This window comes from Cryptomeria japonica, chromosome 7 (assembly GCF_030272615.1).
Source record: "Cryptomeria japonica chromosome 7, Sugi_1.0, whole genome shotgun sequence".
NCBI classification, from domain to species: domain Eukaryota; kingdom Viridiplantae; phylum Streptophyta; class Pinopsida; order Cupressales; family Cupressaceae; genus Cryptomeria; species Cryptomeria japonica.
In genome coordinates this window covers 504,534,088-504,557,022 of record NC_081411.1, presented here as the reverse complement: position 1 = coordinate 504,557,022, position 22,935 = coordinate 504,534,088, and the positions used below count along the sequence as shown (strand labels likewise).

The 22,935-nt window shown below is 37.8% G+C and overlaps 1 protein-coding gene across 7 annotated transcripts in view; it reads right to left on the bottom strand.

Annotated features, from left to right (window-relative positions):
- Positions 1-22,935, bottom strand: part of LOC131060161 (protein SPA1-RELATED 2) — a 120,311-nt gene that overhangs the window by 90,959 nt on the left and 6,417 nt on the right. Inside the window, exon 1 of one of the 7 annotated variants that reach the window (XM_057993290.2) lies at positions 12,928-13,218. The exons of the other annotated variants lie outside the window; for them this stretch is intronic. The gene's annotated coding sequence lies outside the window, so the exon portion shown is untranslated. Of the gene's footprint in view, positions 1-12,927; positions 13,219-22,935 lie in introns of those variants that run through there. 7 annotated transcript variants of the gene reach the window in all.

Genomic DNA, 22,935 nt, shown 5'->3' with positions numbered 1-22,935 from the left:
ACACTAGTCTTCTCTCCACCAAGGCCTGGGAATCCATCTCTTGACCTTCATCATGAGCAAATTAGGTGAAATTGAGAATTTCGCCTATGGACCCTTTGGAAGGGTCAAGAGCGAAATTCTTGACTTGCTTGTTTTCCTTCACCTAAGTCTACTCTTTTCACTTTTCATACCTGGACTTTCATTCTTGGATCCCTCTCTCAACATGACAAAACTTGCTTGACCCTCAAAATGGCTAGAAAGGAGAATTTCGCTAAGAATCCTGGCTAGGGACAGGACCTATTTAGGCTTTCGCCCTGGACCCTTTGGAAGGGTCAAGAGCGAAATCCTAGTTTAAGCTCAAAATCTTGATCATTAGTGGCCACAATCAATTCAAACTAGAGGTCCTTCCAAGCTCAATCTACCTTGATCCACACTTAGCTTGACACAAAAATGGAAGGAAAAGAGGGATTTTGGGAATTTCGCTTTGGACCCTTTGGAAGGGTCAGGAGCGAAATTCTAGTTTTGAGCACATTTCTTCATTTTTTCAACCCCAATCCACCTCAAAAGGCAGGGACACATCATCTCACTTCCATCCACTCCATAAAAACCAAGGATTTCACCTTCTCCAAGGGAAAAATAGGTGTTTGCAAGAATTTCGCTTTGGACCCTTTGGAAGGGTCAGGAGCGAAATTCAAGATTTAGGCTTGATTCTTCATTCCCTTCGCCCTCATTCACTTCCTAAGGCAAAAAACATGTTGATTTACTTCCAAATATGCCCAAGGGCCTAAGATCTTGGTCCAAACAAGGAAGAAATGGGTGTCTTCTTGGAATTTCGCAAAGGACCCTTCAGAAGGGTCAGGAGCGAAATTTGCATTTTAGGACAAATTCTATCACGTCTCTCACTTCAACTCACCTCAAAGGTCAAGGAAACGTTGCTCCATTCTTCCCTAAGCCATAAAAACCAAAAGTTTGACTTGATTTGCAAGGGAAATAGGTGATCTTAGGAATTTCGCTCTAGACCCTTTGGAAGGGTCAGGAGCGAAATCCTAGTTTTTGCTCAATTCCTTCAAATTTATTGATCACTAGCAACTCAAACACATCCCTAAGGACATATCCAATCCTATCTCACCCTAACTCACACTTGACTTGGAACAAAACTGGGAGAAAAGAGTGGTTTTGTGGAATTTCGCTCTGGACCCTTTGGAAGGGTCAGGAGTGAAATCCACATTCTAGGCTTGACTCTTCATCTTTTCAGCTCCAATCTTCTTTGCAAGGCAAAAATACATCACTCTTCGCCCAAGGAACAAGGTTTGTAGCCTAAGCAAGGAAGTAAATGAGGTTTATGAAGAATTTCACTCTGGACCCTTTGGGAGGGTCAGGAGCGAAATTCATATTCTAGGCAAAATCTTCACCTTTTAATGCTTTCAATCACTTCCCAAGGCAAGAACATACCAATCCACCTTCCAACATGCCTTAGAAATCAAAAAACTTGGCCAAAACAAGGAAGAAAATGAGAGCTATGGGGATTTTTGCTCTGGACCCTTTGGAAGGGACAGGAGCGAAATCCTCATTCTTGGTTGATTTTCCACTTCATTCATCCAATTCTCCCTCAAACTTGATCAATTTCAAGCTCCTTTCACCATAATCAAGGCAATCCACGATCAAACTAGCTCAAGACAAGGTCAACCTAGGGCTTAAGGCAAAAAAGAAGGTCAAATTGAGGATTTCACTCTGGACCCTTTGGAAGGGTCAGGAGCGAAATTCTCCTTCCAGGTTGATTTCCATCATTTCATCGCCTCAAACCTCCTCTCCAAGGCAAATATGCGTTCAAGTCCTCCAAACCATGCCTTAGAAGTTCCAAACTTGGTCAAGTTAAAGAGCAAAATAGACTTTGGAAGGGTCAGGAGCGAAATTAACATTTTGGCTCAAATCTTGACTTCATTTCTCACATTTCTTCATCCAAACAAGTGTTTTGCCTTCAATAATGCCTGGGAATGAGTTAGTTCTAAGTTTGGATCAAAGTAGAACGTCCTATAGAGGAATTCGCTCTGGACCCTTTGGAAGGGTCAGGAGCGAAATTTGACATTTTGGAGTCTCCGTCAGGATTCATATATGGAATATAACATTTAAGTATAAGAGAAGTTATATTCCATATATATTGTCAGGATGTTTGAGAGTGGTATTCGGACCTCCAGGAGTTATAATGCAAAATCTAGTTTTTGGTGGATTCTTCAATTTGCCAGACTTAGTCAAATTTCAGGATCAAGATGACATTCCAGACTTAGCCAAATTTCAAGACATCTGAGGATCAGGATGACATTCCAGACTTCATCACTCACCAATTTGACTTAACTCAGACCTTCAAAGATGATATTCACTCACCAAGCTTCATTGACCTCCTCAAACTCAAACAACACACAATTAGCAACAAGAGCAAAAGTTTGTCCTCAGGAAGACTTTCAAAGATGACCCTAACCCGGAGCATCCACTGAGTCACCTTTAGCTAGAACAGAGCCTGCTCTCTTAGTGATCCCTCTGGCAACACTCAGCATGCAAAGGCTAATAGACAAACCCTAAAAGACCTAGAAACAAACCCCAGAAAGCAAAAAAGTAGGGGTCCCCATTTGCAATGGGGCGATGTGTGAATACATCACAACACGGGGTTAATTAAGAAAAGTGAGATTGAGAATGGGCCGAATCAAGTGAAGGTGTACGAATGCTACCCTCAGCTGCATTATTATGACATTGCCCAAAGAGAAAAGAATAGCATTGCATACGCAATTGGTCAGTATGAGCGTGTTAATGATGCCTTTACAATGCGCCTGGTTAGATTAATGCAAGGAGGATTCCATATAAGGCTCTCAAAGCAAGCTATCACTCTGATCTGGAGGTACGGTGCGTGATTCATCCAGTTTCCCAGGTTCACTTACATTAGAATAGCAGACTTTGAGGGAATAGCATTTCGGCTTCCGCGCTATCCATCAAATAAAATAGTCTTCATGGAGGTAGCAAGACAGGCACACCCAGCAAGCAATCTACTCAGAGATAAGAAGCAATCCGGGTTCACCTTCCCCATGATTTTGGGTACTCTTGATGCGCACTTCAAAAATTCGGTGCAAGCTGAAGAGTCATTTGCTGAATTGGCATCCTATGGCTTATAGGAAAATTTCCCTAGGAAATGCTTTGATCATGATAATTTGGCAAAAAGAGCCTATGGCAAGCACTACAAGGCCAAGGCGTCGATAGAGGACTATTGGAGCAACTATTTTGATGACTTTGAAGTTCGTCGGCGTGAATATTCTAGGCTGAGTGTTCAGCAAATGCAGCTTTATGAGTACTGCCAGGTCCCAAATCAGGTGACAGACTATGGAAATTGCTTGCAAGTCCGAGAATTTGAAGCAGTCAAGAACCTCTTGCCAGGCATTGATTGGACTCAGGACCCAATCACAGATTTCGAGGTAGTTATGGAAGCTCCAAGAAGGTACACCGATAGCTGGTTATCCCAACAAATTGAGAGACTGGCCCATGAAGGGACCCAATTCAGATACAATCTAATGGGTAGTCTTGATTCCCAGTCTTCGGAGGATGAAGGAACCTCAAGCGCGCCAAAGGAAGAGGTTGAGAAACCTGAAAAGAAGAGAAAGAAAGCAAGGGCCAATAGAGGGACTCGAACATCAAAAAGAACAAGGAGAGAAAAAATCCCCATCAGGAGGCTAGAGGTTACTTCGTCATCCAGGGACCCCAGTTCAGAGGATGACGTGGTTGAACTTGACTACATACCCACTCCACCTTCACAATGTGATCTTGCGGCATTCGAGGCAAATAATCCTCAAACACAAAATGAGCAAGAAGCAGAGGTAAGGGTCGTTGGCTTGGATGAACCTAGAAATCAAGTTGAAGAGGGAGAGATTGCACCTGAACAGGGGACTAATAAGCATGAGCTCACGCAAGAAAGTAGGCGTGAGTTGCAACTGAATAGCGCCAACAAGGATGACACCACTGTTGAGGGAGAACAGAAAGGGGATGAGACTCAAGAACCCAACAAAACTGAAGAGCAACCATTACAAGAGGATACCCGACAATTGTTCGGCGAGGTAGGAGAGAACTCAGCCATGAGTAAGGGATTGGATACTGCATCCGTTCCTTCTATGACCGATCAATTACAGGTAGGCAGTGAGTCGGCTGAAGCCTCCAAAGAACAGAGTGGGAATCTAGCAATTACATCTGGACAGACCATCCCTCAAGACTGGCTAATTGCTCGTGCATAGCGGAAAGCAGTTGTCAAGCCACCAATTAACCTGGAGGATATCTTCTCTCGAATAGGAGAAATAAAATCCAAAGGCAAGAAAAAGCCAAAGACTTACTCCAGGATCACTAAAGATGAGCAAAGGAACCGCATGATTCATATTGCCACCCCACCTGTAGACAAACCAGCAGATCAGATTGCATTGGTTGATTCCAATGTTGTGACCATCCCAATAGGGCGGGCCACCAAAGAGCAGGAGAGGGAAGAATTCAAAGATGTCGTGCAGAATATGCTCAGACAGCTCGACAAAATGACCGCTGAGAGAGATATGTACCGAGCTCATGCTAAGCAAGCCAAAGGGTACATTGATCACCTGTTGAAACCGCTGCAGCATGCCTCCAAATCCCATGTTCCCCCATTGGCACTGGCACAAAAGACTACAACTGAATTTGAAGGAGTGCGTGCCACTGCCATGGTCGTTAGGCAATGGGTCCAGAGCATTAAAAGGAAAGGAAAGTAGATTATTAGTGATGTATTCAAAGTAGCAATCGGAATACAAGCAGCACGGATCAAAATGTTGGAGGTGCAAAAGGAGTACGCCAAAATCCAAGAGGTGGTTGCCTTAGCTCAACCAATCATGAGGGCCCTTTTCTGGACTCACACTCGGATTCCAGCAATCCAGTCTATCCTAAATCCCCATAATATCGATACTTTCAAGGAGTGGTATTGGATTGTTTGCATGAAGATGGACATGGCGGGTACTGTTAAGAGGATTCAGGAGGAATGTGAGATGGACCTATCCCATATTGAAAATGGTGGTGAAGATGTTCATAAGGCATTGGTCATTGGCTGGACGGATGCCATGAAGGATGAGGATGTATTGTCACGATGGGATGCCAGGTTGAGGCCCGATAAAACTTCATACTCTGTGGAGGACATAGAGTGCATCAGCAAGCTGCATTCAAACATATTGTGCTTCGAGGATCAGCAATCGGATTGGCGCGGGCGACTAAGGATAGTCGACTCTAATCTTGAAGGAACAAAGTTCAAAATGTGCAATCCTCCTTTTCCCCCTAATGAGGAATTGTTTCCCATCTATATAAAATTCCAAGAGTACGTTCGGGAGAAACGTGCAGCACACCGGGACATTTGGGAAGGTTACCTGCATGAAGAAGACGAATTTGTGTAGAAAAAGTCCATCAAGGGGAAGGAAAAAGTGCTTTCCTAAAAACATATGTTTCTTTTCAAATTTAAGTGCACATTTTCAAACATAAAGTTTCTTTCCCAGCTGCCAAAGTTATTGTAAAGTTCGAGCTCCGTGCAAATGCACTTTTTGGAGCAGCTTTATGTTTGGTAGTTATTATTTACTTTATGGTTGGTGTTGATATTTTGCTTCCCATTTATGGGTATGGGCAGCTTTGTTTAGGGGATTAATCTGGCCCACTTGTCTAAGTTTAATCTTGGCCATCCATCCATTTTGAGAACTCTATATAAAGGAGTTAGTTTCTCCTTTATTTCAGGCAAAAAGTTAAAGATTGTTGCAAAAACTCTGGCAAAATATATACAGATTTTAATGGATGTTAAAGTTGTGTCTTTTTTTTACTGTGAGTGCATGGTCCTCTTCTCCACCTCTTTTAAATTTTTGCAACTGTATTTAATTTTCAAATAGTTTGTTTATGCATGTATTTGAAGGAAATTTTGGTTCATACCATTAGGAAATAATTGATTATTATTCCCTCTGCATGGTTAGCCTGAGCCCAATTTTATGCTAAGTTCGGTTGTTAAATTTGAATGAATGGGTGTCGAAGTCCGGCATTGTATTCAGCAGCTTGAAAATTCAAAGTTCCTAGATGATTGCACTGGTTTTTACCTAGTTGTGCTAGTTAGCTGGCAAAGTAATTTCTGGTTATTTTAAGATTTCCGTCTATATGTTTGAATATGTTGTCATAGTTAAGTTAGCTAGCTGTTCTTATTACTCCCGATCCTTATCCCCCTTTTTTCCCTTTTTTTTAAAAAAAACCCTGCAAGTCAAGCTGAAGTAGCATCATGTTAAAAGCAAATCAAATGAAATAAGACTGTAAGATTTTAGAGAACCTATGCGAAACCAATTCCGTCTAATCGTAAGTCCCCTTTGTGTTTCCAGCAAAAAAAACAACTACTGAGCTATCCTACAGTCAAGACCTGACAACCAAAACCTTGAGGTCATCCCCCATTGATCAATTTAAAACAGCATTAGGGATTTCCTTATCTCAAGAGAGGATAGGATACTTAGCATTATATTTTGCGTTTGCCGGATGAAGTCGTAGTTCCGTGGATTTTAGCCACGTCAACAAAACCCAATCAAGAAAAACCTTCAAGGTCATGCTACAGTCATTTAGGACAATCAAGAATAGTTTTGAGTTGCAAGAGGACAGTGATCAAAGTTGCACAGATAGAATTGGATTCAGGTCCAAAAGGATTCACACAAGGGACAGTGTTTAGAGTAGCAATAAAAGAAACAATGGAAGATCAAAAGTGTTTGTTCACTCTCATAAGCTACAGTGAAGAACACCTCTTGAAAACCAAAGACAGAGAAATACAGGGCATGGTCACATTCAAGGAGGTCAAAGTCATCAACTCTCATAAATAACAGTCAAAATGAATATATGACAATGAAAGCCTCATAAAGATCCTCAAGGGCTTAAGAAAGGTTAAGAATGGTGAATGAAAGAGCAGCAACCATAGAGCTTTCAATGAAGGGATCATCCACAGTCCATGAAAAGTAATAAAAGCAGCTCCATTCTTGATGTTTGTAGCCACAAGTGAGCAGCATCTATAATGAGCAGTCCATAGATATTTTGGCCAGAATGATATCAGATCAGAGCAGCAGCCAAGATGATAATTGAAAAAACTGTATGGTATAAAGCATTCATGAGCAACAAATAGGAGAAGACAGTCACTAAGTGCTTCAAGAAATTTTTTTTTTGAACAAGAGAGCAAACAGTATACAGAGGTCAAAGGATGACAGTCCAGTATGAGAGATTGTTTATCTTTGTTCAGAGCAATGCTGTTGCAAACTGTTCCAATGCCATTTGGGTTGTCTATACAAGTTTGTGAGTCAAGGACATAAGCTTACCTATTTTCAAAGCTGCTGAAACTAAAAGACAGTCATATCATCATCTTAGATGAAGGACACCATGATCAGTGAGAAGCTAAAAGGCAAAGGTTGCAGTGTTCAGTTCATTATCAAGAGACAGAGCAGAGGAAGGACAATATGAGTCTTAGGACAGCCCTTATTTCACAGTCGTAGTAGTGAAAAGAACAATGGCAAGACATTTGAAGATTTCTTGATCAGAGATGTTCAACAATATAGCAGTCATAGCTATCAAAAACAAACAGTGAAAGACAGAGGTATTCACTATCAAATAAGCAAGAGAACAGTCATCAAAGTCCATAAAATAGGCCAAAAGATTGCTAAATACCTCCAGCACTGCCACAATCAAAATCTTTCATGATATTTGTTTCAATCAAAAGACAGAGGATAGGTATTTATGGCAGTCATTCACATTGGTTGTCATCAAACAAGAATGACAGCTAGGGCACAATAAGCTTCAATATACATCAAAACAGTGAAGGGAATGGGACAGTCACCACAAAATGTACAGTCACCAAAGGGTTTTGCAGAGCAGTCACAAAGAACACAGTCATCTCTTGACAACACAGAGTATTTGCAGATAAAGAAGAAACAATTCAAAAGGTCACGAGCATTCAAAGGCATTGCTGCAGATCTTTAAAGAGAAATAAGCCCTAGTTCCAAACAGTTCAAATATCAGTTTGAGAAGCAAGAGGTGGACTTGGAACTCATGCTACCGGTTAAGGCCTTAAAGAGGTGGAATTTTGAGCAAATACAGCGGTTATGCACCAGTTAAGGACTCCTCATGGGTTAGGTACTAGTCAAGACAACTTTTGGAGCAGTTCACTTTCAGTTGGAGGCAGTTCTTCACTTCTAACTCCCTTTTTGCATGCCTTTTCTTCAAGTTCGACCCAAGAGAGTTTCATCATGCAAGATGGAGGAGTTTTCGAGGATGAAGAGTACCAGTTCAAAGTTCATCAAGCAGTCCCAAGTTGGAGTTCATCTCAGTCTCTTCTTTGTCTTTCAGTCAGGAAAGAAGCCTTTTCTATATATTCTTCTATCTACTTCATTTCTCTTCTAGTTCTTTCTTTTTGCTTGCAACATCCAGCAAGGCAAATTAGCATTGTAACTCAGAAATTTTCAGTTTTCAGAGCATTTTTTCAGATTGTATCAGCAATTCCTTTAAAATATAATAAAGAAACAGCATTCTTTCTCAAATATTTCTGCTTTTTAATATTGTGTATGAATGATTTGGCATGTTTACTGTGTTTTTCTCTTCAAAACCTCTAAATGTGTCTCATTTATGCACATGTCAAAGCAGGGAATTTTATGTTAATGTGGGTTATGAGTTGTGTTAAGCTGGTTAAGGTGGCTTGAAATTGTGAAAACTCAGTTTTCCTTTACGCAAGCACTGAAAACAAGACCTTCTTATAAAACTTTTGCATTTTCATGAGTGAATTTGAGTTGTGAACAAAGGAAACTTCTTCCATTGAATCTGATTGTGAGTTTAAGATGGCAAAATATTATCAATTTTAGGTGCATCACCTCCTAGTGGCATAGAGTTTCATTTCAAGCAATCTTTCTACCCTTCTCCCAAGCAAGTTTCAATAGTTAGCAAGTTTCAATAGTTATAGGAGGTATCTAAAGAGAACCAGCCCATAATCTGGAGATTCACCTTCGTTATGAGCAACCCACAGGCTCGAAGGTGTTTCCATGTTGCACGGGATTGCTTAGCATCAGAGCTTGAGCAATTGGGCACAATCCTTCATGACAACAATTAACATGAATTTCCAGGAGCTATCCGTGAAGTTTATGTAGGATTAAAAACAACACAAATTTCACAGGTTCGAGCCTCCATAAAGTAAGTTGATTTTGGCACATAAAATGAAGAAAGAGCCAAAAAGGAAAACCCCTGGTTATGTGGGCCAATGCAGTTCCCTTGAGGGGCTACACCAATCCAACAAATCAGAAAAATCTAAGTGCACACAACATGTACATGACTTATTGTAGCAGTTTTCAGGTTTTTCTGGATAGTTTCCAAAACTTCTACCACCAAATGTGCATCATGAGCACATCATAGATATGGAGCAGGGCACCCAGTCAATCATGACCCACCTCTTCCAACACCCAAAAAGTATTCAAGGATGAAATTGAAAAAGTGGTTCGAGAGCTTTTACAAATGGGACATATCAGGCCGAGTACAAGCGCATTTGCTGCTCCCGTGGTGTTAGTCTGCGAGAAAGATGGACCAATCCTCATGTTGCTCAGCTATCATGCTCTTAATAAGTACACAATTAAGAATCGATTCTCAATTCCCCAAGTTGACATTGATGAGCTGTGTGGTGCAGTTATCTTCTCTAAATTGATTTAAGGTCAGGATACCATCAAATTCACATGCGAGCATAAGGTACATGTAAGGCCACCTTTTAGACACATCATAATCATTTCTTGGCCGTGCCATTTAGCTTGATGAAAAACCCTGCACTTTCCGACCCTCAAAGAATGTGGTATTCCAACCTTACATAGAATTGTGGTTTTTTCAATGACAATTTGGTTTACAGCAGAAGTCTACAAGAATACATTTAGCACTTACAGTGTCTCAAGTACAAGAGAGCAAATGCACCTTGACAGCTCATGAATTACCATATCTTGGGGATATCATCAACAAAGAGGGAGTCAAGCTTGATAATACAAAGATCCAAGCCATACAGGACTGGCTAGAACCAAATAATCTAACAAACCTACAAAGTTTTCTTGGACTGTGAAACTATTATAGGAGGATCACCAAGGGGTTTACACACTCAGCTGCTGCTTTTACAGATTTGACAAAGAGTGATTTGCCTGGAGTGAAGCTGATGCCATTTCCCAAAGGCCAAAAGAATGTTCTAGCTGATGCCATTTCCCAAATTCAAGGCCTTAATGCTATCTTCATTGTCTTACCTTATTGGCATTGTTGAAGCAGAGTATGTGGTGGATGATGAATTGACTGCATTATTTAATCCACTGGCAGCATACAACAAGGACAGCCAGTATTCCTTCTGAAATGGACTGATCTTCTATGATGATAGAGTAGTCCTTAGCTCCACCTCAAAATTCAAATCTAAAGTCATGGCTGAAAACTACTCTACACCATCAGCAGGACGGATGGGATTACACAAAACCTATGCAAGTGTCAAAATGACATACATTTATAATGTGTTGTATGACAGTTCATGTCATCATTGAACAGTGCCAACAGAAAAAAGATGCAACTGTACATAACCCTGGACTGTTTCGGTCCCATACTATTACAAGTGAAAAATGGGAGTCCGTCAGTATGGATTTCATTACTGGTTTACCAAAAGTCAAAAGAAAGGGTTGTACTTATGTTTGCTAACCAAATACTCTCAATTCATTGCCATTGATTCTACTTACAAGGCATGTCAATTAGCAGTTATTTTCATGTAGAACATTTACAAACTGCAAGGATTACCAATAGTTATTGTTAGTGATAGTGACTCAAAGTTAACTAGCGATTTTGGAGGAAATTATTTGAGCTCACCAGTACCACCTTATCCTTTAGCAGCAAATACCAACCTCAAACTGATGATCAGACAAAGATTGTCAATAAGACTATTAAGGGTTATCTTTGTAAATATGTAGTTGAATTGCAAAGTTCCTGGCTCAGATGGCTGCACATAGTAGAAAATTCATAAAACACCACCAAACAAATATCCATAGGCACAACTCCATTCAAGGCACTCTACAGTTATGTCCCACCTTCCTTGATTAATTGAGACCTACAACAAACCAAGGCACCAGCAGTATGAAATTTCATCTTTAGAGAGCCAGCAGAGTTTACAGGCTACCCAGGAAAATTTATAAACAGCGCAAGATTGAATGAAGATTCAAGCCAATTGGTACCATTCTGAGAGAGAATTCAAGGTGGGAGATCAAGTCTTCCTCAAACCTCAACCATACAAACAGACTTCTATCAAGACAAAAGCTTTTCAAAAATTGTCACCCAAATACTATGAACCCTTCACAAATTCTTTCTAAAGTCAGTAAGATAGCCTACAAACTCCAGTTGAAACCATCAGCCAAAATTCATAATACATTCCATGTCTCCAAGCTGAAGAAGGTGATTGGACAGAGACTACAAGTTCTCCAACCTTACCCAAATTCAATGATGAAGGCAAAATAATATTAATTCCTGACCAGATCCTTGCCATGCAAGATAAGTGTATGCAGAACAAAGATGTTATTGAACACTTAATGCTGTGGAAGGATATGCTCACTGAGGAAACCTCATGGAAAAGGCCTAATATTTTGAAGCACACATATTACAGTATATGATTAGGGACCAATCAAATTCAAAGAGATGGACTTGCAATGAACCAACAGTCAGTCAAAGCCAATCAACAGTTAATCAGCTTCGTTTCCCTGAATTCAAGGACAGTTTCTACTGAATTAGAAGTTCGGTTAGGATCTGTGCATACAGGTGAATAAACAGGTTGAATACTTAAAATAAAGGGACAGTTAGCACATAGTTAGGAGTTCCTAAAATAAAGGACAGTTAGCACCTAGTTAGACATATAGTTAGGATTTGTTGCACAGCATTAAATATACAGATTAAGGATGACTAATCAGTCAGTCATAGATTGAAGGTGATTGCTCAGTCAGCGAAGATTACAACCAGCAAACTTCCTCTTCTATTCCTACCCTCCCCAAAATAAGAAGTTGTATAATTATTTCTGAACGATCTTTTGGAATGGAGAAATTTTCGGCTAGAATTGTAAGGGAAGAGTTGGTGGCTTCCCCGCATGAAGGTGTTTCACTGAAGAAGTTGGGTTGTTCTATGTCTTGGTGATACTATAACAGATTTTGTTTCTATTCTTTTTACAAGTACTCTCATAAATAAAAAAATATTTGCAGTTTTATATTTCAGTTATATGTTGTGGTCCATATTTGTGTCTTGTATGCAGCTAACATTTTCAGGTTCAGGTTCACTACAGCATAAGACTAAATGAACATCACGGCTCATATTTAGACTAAAACAGAGTGTTTAAAGCTTTCCTTTTTTAGCAAATAAATTTGTCAAGGTTGGCAGGTGTTTTTGGGACATGTAAAAACAAATCTATCCCCTTCCATCTATGGGAGGTTTCTCTTCATTCAATATATACAGCAAAAAGGAAAAAGTTTACAACATTCACAAATTACATAAATTACAAGGGGAAATTGACAATTTGAAATATTCTACTTAAAATTTAAATAAAAGAAAGAAATTCTGTGTCTTTCAAACTAAACGTAAAAAATTGATCAATCATGCAAAACATAAAATTGAAAAGATATCTGACATCCAAATTGGTTCAAAACTAGAAAAATACTAACAAGAGAACAAAGATAGCTTATATTTGAGACAAAAAGTTCATGTAATTTGTATTTTCTTCAAAAGGGTTAAAAATCCTATTGTTTTCACCTGAGGATCTATATCTAATATTTGAGAGTCATGATGATGTTAAAAATTGCTGTAAGTAGCCCTAATAAAATATTACAAATATTTAAATAAAATGTTTTTCAATTGCAGAACCACATCCACTTAAGCACTTACTAGACATCTTCTCTCCTCAAACTTTATCAAGTTGGGACCCACCAGCATCCTTGCATCTAAATCCAGTAGGCTCCATTAAAATTGTAATCTCCATGAGCTCCTAATTTCTGAATTTCTCCATTGCCTTAACAAACATTTGGGTAGAAATAGCATTGTTTCACATCTCCCAGTTGTACAGCTCTATGAAATATCTGATCCTAAGTTCTGGTTTCCCATCCGAACAGCTCTTTGAAATGTCTGAGTTCAAGTGGCCTAGCTTGCTTTCTTTTCTCAAAAGATTCAGCGGTCAAATGTAAATGCTAAATCTCTAAGAGTTTCAAGATAAAAAAAAAATGAGGTCGAGAACATTAGACAATTTTTTTTGACATGTTTCTGAAACTCTAAATTTAGCATTTATTGCACATTAGCTCAAATCTTCAGCAAAGAAGGAACAGTAAATCCTGTTAAATCATCTATGAGTATGAATACACTACTACAACTCATGCATCAATGTCTTTAGTGAGTTCACCGCTTGCCTTATCTAACTCTTCAACTTGAAGCTCAATCTTCAAAATGCATTCATCAAAAATTATCATCATTTGCAGAGCATAAATATTACCTGACAAAAGCTCTTTAGGAGCAATTTTGGACATTTTAACCTTATCTGGGCACATTTATCACCATAGCTCAGCTTCATTTAATAGAGTTTTTCAAAACCATCTACATCTTTTGGTAGCTTGGTTCAAGTTTATGAAAATATTTATAGATTCTTCAATAACACTCAGCTCCCGGATACAATACCTTCAACCAACTCCTTAACCACACAACCATACTAATAAACTTCTCCAACCTGCGGAAAGGTGTTTGCATTCATTAAAATGTATAAGAGATTAGATGGAAATCGTACTAGTGCTCACAACATCTTCAATGTACTTGCCTCAGTAATTGGCTTGATCTTTCAAATAGGCCTTACAAATGCTATCTTTTCAATCAGCTTCAGCATAATAAGCTTGCACATAACATGCACCCTGTTTGATATAGGGTTACCATATCTTGAACAATATAATTGATCACATTCATATCTTATTTATTTTTTAAAACCATAGTGGTAATGTTCTAAAAATGTGTCTGACCCAAATCATCCACCATGAAGAAATTTTGGGATTTAAGTTTAAATGTCTTTTGTTAGTTGCTTCTTCACAAGGGTAGGATAGCATCAATATTAGAAAATGTCACCTTTACAACAAGTGCCTTCCTTTTCTTTCAAATCTGTTCAACCCACTGCTGTCCATTAACTGAGGTGGGCCCTCTTATAAGAGCATAATTTAATTTGGTATCATAAATAGAGACATCTGTAAAGGAGGTTGCTTGAACTTTTGATGAAAACGGCAATGTCTGGTGTGTTGATACGAGAGAGTTAAGACATGTGACTTTGGATATTGTAGAAAAAAATAATATGGTTAAACAAGGGTATTTGTCATGTCAGAAACTACATTATGTGAAGAACGTTGTGCCTACGAAGATTTCTTTTTGATATCATTCAAACTAGTGTGTGACATATATTGTTGCATATCACCTTTAAAATTTTAAATTAAAATACATGATGTCAAAAGTACTTTCGGTTGATATTTGAACATCCTTGTCAGGAGGATTTCCTTCATTTTTTTTGGATATTTTGAAGGGGTGATTCTTAATGTTTTTTCCTGAATCAGCATTGCTGAGTGAATTTGAAGCCTTTCTCTTGTTAGGATCTCCATCAACATCACCTGTCACCCCCAAAAAATTAACAACAGGTATTGATTTAAAAACATTTCCTTTCGCAAATCTCCTTTCAGAGATGAGTTCTTCAACCAAGCATGTTCACTGGAGCCAGAGGAACCCATAGCCATTTTTCTGTATCCTTTTGTTTTCTTCTTTATACACCTTCCGGCTTCCAGTACAAAGCAACACAATTTTTATTTTCCCTCAATTGAGGTCTCCTCTCCATTTAAGTAATCAATCTCTGAGAGAGGTTGAGAATATATTTGCTGATTAAGCAGGTAATAGATTCCACAGGTTCATCATCTTCAAGAAGTCTTGGAGAAACCGTTAGTGCTTTGTACACACTGCAATTCCATCTACAGTCATCCTGCTCATTCTGTAATAAAATCATTATCGACAGCCAATTAATCCTCCAACAATGGGAATTGTCTAAGGGACTGTCTTTCCCCTTTCATCCCTATGTTAGACTTCATAAATCACAAAACTAATTGTTTGCAAAGGAAGTATCTTTGAAAAATAAAAGCTATTTTGATAGCAATGCACCTCAGTTAGCTGCCTCACATATGTTAAAATTACATAATCAGTTACATATCTTGAAAGCATATATGGCCTTCCACTAAAACCACTGACACGAGTAAATGGAGGTGGCAAATTGGAGAAACCAATCAGACCATTCACTTCTTCCTATTCTAGCAGCCTCAGACAAATGACCATTACGTTCCCTATCCAATTCCCCAATTAAATTGAAGTTAAAGGTGTCTACAACATGCCTAAAGTGCTTCTTTCTTTTTTAACCCTATAACTGGCAATAGAAACCATATAATGATTACCCTGCAGACAAGCTCCCTCCTTTTCTAAACTTGAAAATATTTGTTCCTTTGCGAATGCATGTACAAGGTCTGAAGTCATATAGAATCGACTAGTTTCATGTACATGCAGAATTTGACAGTGAATTGAGTCACAGATGATTGCAATTTAAGTGTACATCCAAGAATGGGCAGTGCTAGCTCCTCTGCTCCAAGCAACTCTACTTACCAAAATAATCATGCCTCCAACAAATTAATAGAAATATGCCCTTAGCAAAGGTTTTGGGATTCTTTTCATACTTCAAGATTTCTCTGAAGCCATGATGTGATTCATCAAGGCTTCACAATTTTCATCCCAAAACTTTTGTGCATTGAATAATTAACTCTATAAGCATCTACTGGAGAAATCAAAGCAATATTAACAAGGAATCAGTATCCGAGTGCACAAAGACCTCTCCAAAGAACAAAAGAACATTGTGTGGTAGGGATGTAGTGGACTGTGAAGAGAAACACCAATTGAGAGCTCTAGATAGATGAGGAAGAGCAGCTGCTTCAACTAAAGTTGTATTACACAAATTTGAATAGGATTTGCTAAGCTCTTGATGATTTAGAAAGCCATACAAATCCTCAAGAAACAACATGCCCAAAGATAGCATTCTTGATTTCTTCTACCTCCATCAAAGACCTTTTGAGATTGATACCAAAACCTTTACAACTCATGAGGGACAGAATAGCAAAGAGACTGAGAAGTAACACAAAGAAAAGAAACAGAAAGGAATTTTAGAATTATATGGAAAAATTGCAATGATTTTGGCATTTATCCGAAATTTAGGAAGAGGATGAACTTGCAAGCAAAGAGGCTTTAACAAGGATGAAGGGAGATTTAAAACTAAACAGTAACACAATTAGTTAATATTTATAGGGAATTATGTGGATGGTGCATTAAATGTGACAATTAGATGAAGAGAATCCAAGAAGCACGGATGTGTGGTGTTTATGGATGTGCAAGAGCATGGAAGAAACATAGGGACCCACATTATACTTGCCTTAACAAAATTTGGCATTGCTTTATGGGGATGTCAAGAACTTGCAATATTTATACAGATACCCTAGGAATACAAGGATAAATAAATCTCGATATTTTTAACACTTGGATGTACATGTTGGCCATCAAGGTCTGACAAGGTACAAGGAACCTGATCAAAGATATCTAGTTGGAATAAACATGTAGATGTACAAAGGGGCCAAAGATTTCTTTGAAGTTCAACGATTTAAAAATCCCTAACCAATTTTGAAATAAGCTCTAGAATATCAAGAACTTGTGTACATCATGAAGCTTGTTGGCAGCCACAATCGTTCCATAGTTTTGATAGTCAAGAACTTAAACAAAATTTGGCATTCCTTGAGCAAGAAACAAGAATTTATGCTGACCATAGATGTCCAAGATATCAAATTCAAATGGTCCAAACCAAGGTTACTTTTTAATATTTGAGATAAACTAACATGACTGGTGGGGGTTAATGGTCATATAGAATGTACACAAGAGCCGTCAAACTATTAATAGTTCTAACCTTTCCATAGTTGAAAACACCATAGTTTGCAAACTTGTTGAGTACTCAGCAAGTGGCCAAGTACTTGTGTCTTTTTTAATGGCTGAGTTTTTGCTGAGTTAGCTGATAGCTCACCATAATGCAGGAAAAAAGTTTTAAAATGCCCAAAAGTACTGAAAGAACACTATTAAAACTAGTATTTTTTTTGTCCCCATCACATGCCCTAAAAATGTGTGTATACTAAAAGTGTGCCCTAAAATGTGACTGTAGACTAAAAATGCAAATATACTGAAAGGGTGTACTAAAAATGTCTAAAAAATGAAAAAATTTGGCTTAAAACATGATTGTTGACTAAAAATGCGACTGTAAGGTATACTAAAACATGTGCCCAAAAATGCCTATAAACTTTGGAAACATGTCCTAAAATGCTGAAAAATGTGATTATAAACTGAAAACACCATCTTTTTGTGAAGTTTTTCTTAGGTTTTCACTAGGATTTTTAATTTAGGGTCTGTCAAATCCAAGTTAGCCGACTATGGAAAAAACATTAAAATTTAACTCAAGAAGAATACCTAGGGAAACCAATAAAGATTTTAATGAAAAAGACTACTGCATCAAAAGTATTAGGAAGTAGAAAATTTAAATAAGATTTCAAAATTTTTGGGAGATCCCTTCATTTTTTTGATGAGACTTTTTCTAATTGGATTTTTTTGCAGGAAATATTGTGTTAGGTAGGCATGTAGGACTTGACGAGATATACTAGATGCATCAAGTATGTTCTCAAGCATACTAAAGACCCCAAGCATCCTAGCCATTGTCTATAGTACAAAAGACACAAAACTATACATATTAGGCATTTCTTCCCAAGACAACACATCCATTTGCACTTCTGCAATAGATGCGATAGTCAAGTGTTAATAGTATTTGTGATTTACTTCATAAAACAACTTTAAAGACAAAAGTAAAGGTACTTAAAAATAGGAAGTACCTCCAACAAACAATATTGGTATTTGTGTAAGGTGTATTGGCTTTCCATTAATTTGATAGAGGATGTTATACAATGGCTTAACTATCCACTACTAATCCATGATGTGGTTAACTAAAACTCTACATCAAGTGCTTTCCAATTTGATTGGTAGTAACATAAGAAATGATTTGAAAAGGATCTAGGTGAACTAAAAAAACAATAAATGATGTTTTTTCCTTCTAGATTTGGAAATGTCATGCACTCATTTTATGACAGACAATTGCTGCCTAGCAAAAGTAGTGAAAACATTGAATACTACAGAGAATGATATGAATGCAAGAGTTCCAGCCTTGGAGAATCACATGGAACACATGATGAAGCACCAGCAGTGGATTACTCAATAACAGGAACATATAGCCAGACAAAAGGCTCAAATGACTCAACAACAATTATCAAGCAATGCTTGAGTGCAGACTCTAGCCAAGAAAATTAGTATTAGGGATGATGGAGAAGAAGTGAAAGGTGACCACAAGACAATTGGGAAGAAATAGAAGTCAAGATGAAATTGAGAACTCCAGTTAAAGTTGAAAACAAGGTAGACATCAAAACTTTTAAGGTCGAGTTATGCTGAAACTTTAGACACTTGAATGAAATAAATGGAGATGTATTTCAGTGTCCATTATGTTAGTGAAGTTCTATAATGTTAGTGAAGCTCACAAGATTTCTTTTGCTTGCATGAAAATGACTAGCCATGCTCTTGTATGATGGGAAAGCTATGTTACTTCATATGAAAAGAGAAAGAAACCAACAGTCTATAGTTGGTACATTTTCAATGAATTGCTATGGAAGAATTTCTATCCAATTGTCCATGAAACCAATCAAAAGATTAAGTGGCTCTACTGTTTCTTTGCATGGACTTAGAAGAGAAAGATATCCTCACCAAATACCTTGGTGGGTTGCATTTAAATTTTAGGAGGAGAGCCATCACCACTAAGCCAGCTGATTTAGGTGAGGCTTGTTGTATGGGCATATTACGTAGAGGTGGAAAAGAAGTGTGAAGAAGAGTCTTCTAAAAAGGAACAACAAAATAAAGACCAGCCAAAGGAAAAGAACTGCAAAGTGCAAACCCTTCACGAAATGGAGAGGTGAAAATCCCAATGCTGCTGTTCACCAATACAAGGAACCCAAAAATGGTTGTCCCATTGCAATATTGATGGCCATACAAAAACAAGCATTGGAGGTTGTAATGTCCCCCTTTGGGATTTACCTTAATTTAGACTTGAGACAACAATTCCAACTTATGGTGAGAATTGTAATACATTTATAAATATAATTTTAACAATCCTGAAGATATTTCATTATAATATTTAATTTCAAAATTCTAAGAAAAGTTCGGAAGATAGAACTTATCTTCACAATCAATGCTATCAATTTTCCTCTTCAAGTTGCTCTACAAAACATGTGTAGGTCTGCAACAAAACTTTCTCCTTAAATTTGCTATAATGGAGCTCTTTATTTCATCCCTAAATCTGTCACAAATCAGATTACAAACTTCTCACAAGTCTCATAAATTCTTCAATCTCCTTATAAACTCTTTTCTGAATTTCCTCATAATCTCCTTCCTATCTTCTCAAATCTAAAATGATCTTCATGTAACTCTCCTTCTACTGTGCTTGATCTGTCTTTTCTTTATTCACACATATCCCACACACACCGCCCTCTTTCACAAATGATTTTCATACTTTATTTATATCTTTCTCATACCCTCTCATAAGAGGTGTAAGTTCTTTCCAAAGAATCACCCCTTAAAACAAATCAAACTTTATTTACTAGTCTCTAAACAAATCGCTGCCTTGACTATTCATTTTTTTGTTTTTTTTTTTGAAGCAAGTTCTGCCAAGGGGGCAGTACCCATTATATTTCCAAGAGAAAAAACTTTACAAAGGGTGAAGGAGATGTGCCTTGACTATTCATTAACCTCTCTTTCCACATATTTTTTATTCCAACATAAACTAACCTTATTTCAAATCGCACCTTTTAGGGTAGTCTTCTAATCGCATCCTTTCATGAAATAGACTTTTGCCTTCAGTTTATTAGATCGGGCTTAATAACACCATCCCCCTTAACACAATTAAATTGAATGTGTCACGTCATTTCATTATTAACTTGCACCTCTTTCTGAATGATTGTTATTTGTTTGCACACTTTATACACATTGTAACTAATTGAGACCGCACCCTTTGATTCCTTACCACTTTGATTAATGTAATCGCAACCTTTATTAATGTAATTATTAGTCACCTTATTTCAAATCGCACCTTTTAGGGTAGTCTTCTAATCGCATCCTTTCATGAAATAGACTTTTGCCTTCAGTTTATTAGATCGGGCTTAATAACACCATCCCCCTTAACACAATTAAATTGAATGTGTCACGTCATTTCATTATTAACTTGCACCTCTTTCTGAATGATTGTTATTTGTTTGCACACTTTATACACATTGTAACTAATTGAGACCGCACCCTTTGATTCCTTACCACTTTGATTAATGTAATCGCAACCTTTATTAATGTAATTATTAGTCACTTGTTTGCTTGTCAATGCAACAAAATTTAATCAAAGAATCCATAGCCCACGAGCCACTCGTTGCACAATTTATTTCTTTATTTTTCCTATTACCTTAACAGATCCGATTGCTGTCATACACAGTCTGGCTACCGTTCCTTGGCTTTGACTTTGATTGCTGTGTATACATGAATTGCTATATCAATGACTAATCGCTGCCTTCTTTATTCAATACTGGGTAATCGCTGCCTTCTCAACTGTCTTTAATCATCTTTGACGTCAAACCTTCTGGGTAATTGTTGCCTTATCAATGGTTCTTGTGGAGTCAACAGTATTGTTTATTTAAATAAGATTGCTGCAGAGTAAACCACCATTTGGGTAGACAGCTCGAGATGTATCCATGCTTATCCTTTCTATGTTTCTGCTGTTGCCTCCACAAAATAATCATAGCATTTAGCCTGTCCTCGAACTCTTCTTGATATTTTTCTCCAGCAATGAAACTAATCGTGTGTCCTTTACTCCGTCATCCAAAACCTCCTTAAATATTTCCTTAGGATAATTCAGTCAGCACTTAGAATGGTCACTGTCTTTGGATTAATAATTCAACTAGCATCAAGTCATTGTTAACAATTCTTTGTTATGTTTTACTCTTAAATTCAGTTTTGTCTCCAAACCTAACTTCATACGCTGCTTATGGTTTCTCTAATTCATGCCTTGCCTATTCTTAACAAAGCATCTGCCTTGAATAGCTTTATGAGGATTTGATTTAGTCAACAGATTGCTGTCTTATGTAATCTCTACTTTGTCAAACAAATTCACTGCTTACAATAAAAGTAATCGGCTTTGGCAATCTGCAAACTTGTCTAAGTTCCCATACTAAGCAAACTTGTAATCATCCTTTGTAATTTGACAGAGTCTTGTTTGGGGACATCACAGAGGTTGTATCCCAACTTTCACCCAAAAAATAAGCCCAAGGAGGACTCCAAAAATTCCATATCATTCATGAAGAGTTGGAAATAGGAACAGCTTGGACATTGATGAGAAATTAGGATGTATAGCTAGAAGGATCGTAATGAGTGAACGAGAAGTAGAACTTAAGGCAATGAACCAACTATTCACTCTAAAGTCTAAACTTCATGAGAAGAAAACAAGGTAAGAGCACTTGTAAATCCCAGCTCCCAATTAAATTCAATTTCAGCTGAAATAGTTAGAAAGCTTGTTCTAAGATTTACAATCATCCTCTACCTTACCCTTTGGGTTGGGCCAAGAAGGGTGTTGAGATTCAAATAAATAAGAGGTGTAGGCTTCAGTTTGCTATCGACGCTGAATATGTAGATGAAGTGAGGCAGGTGTGATTTCACTTGATGCATTTGATATTATGTTTGGGAATCCATACTTGCACGAAACAGATGCCATATTTATGAGAAGGGTTAACAAGAACAGATGGGTCAATGATGGAGTCAAATACATTGTCAAGGGAAACCAAAGCAAAGTAGGGACTGCCATGGTAAGTTCAAATCAAGCACTCAAGTTAATTCAAGAGATCATTCAGTTTTGTTTATTGCTTTTGGAGCCTGAATATGGGATTTCTTCTATGTCTCATACCAGCAAGAAGACCAAGGATATAGATGACTTGTAGGCATACTTGAGGAAGTTTATCATTACCCTAAGTAGCTAGCTCCTAAAGAGAGATAGAACTTGAGATTCGCTTGCTTCATAAATCTCCCCTACCCAACATAGGATCGTATACACAATCACTAATTGAGAGTAACAAGATTAGAAAAACAGCTCCACAAGTTCTTCAAATGAGGTGCGATACATCCAAGTACTTCACCATATAGTTTGCTTGTTGTGATGATAAGAAAGAAGAATGGCTCCTAGAGGATCTACGTTGATCACTAAGTCTTCAATAAAACCACCATGCAAAACCGCTATTCTCTAATAGTTGACTTGCTAGGCCAATTACAACATGTGAAATATTTAATCAAATTGGATCTAAAATCACGCTACCATCAAGTAAGAATGGAGGAGGAGAATACATGGAGAAACAATTTCAAAACCAAGCAAGAGCTCTACAAAAGGTTAGTTCTTCCTATTGGTTTATGTAATATGTAAGAGAGTTCATAGATACATGTCATAGTGTCTTTAAAAGAAATTCTTAATTGTAGAGCAACATGGAAAGAACATTTAGTTCACTTATATCAGTCTTTCAAAGTCTTGAAGGAAAAACAACTCTTGTGTAATTTGAATAAGCATGAGTTTACCAATGAATCTTTAACATATTCAGGTCATGTGTTTAGAGAAGGTGAGATGAGAGTGGATCCCACAAAGTAGAGGCTATCAAGAATTGTCCCATGCCAAGGAGTGCCACAGTGACAAAG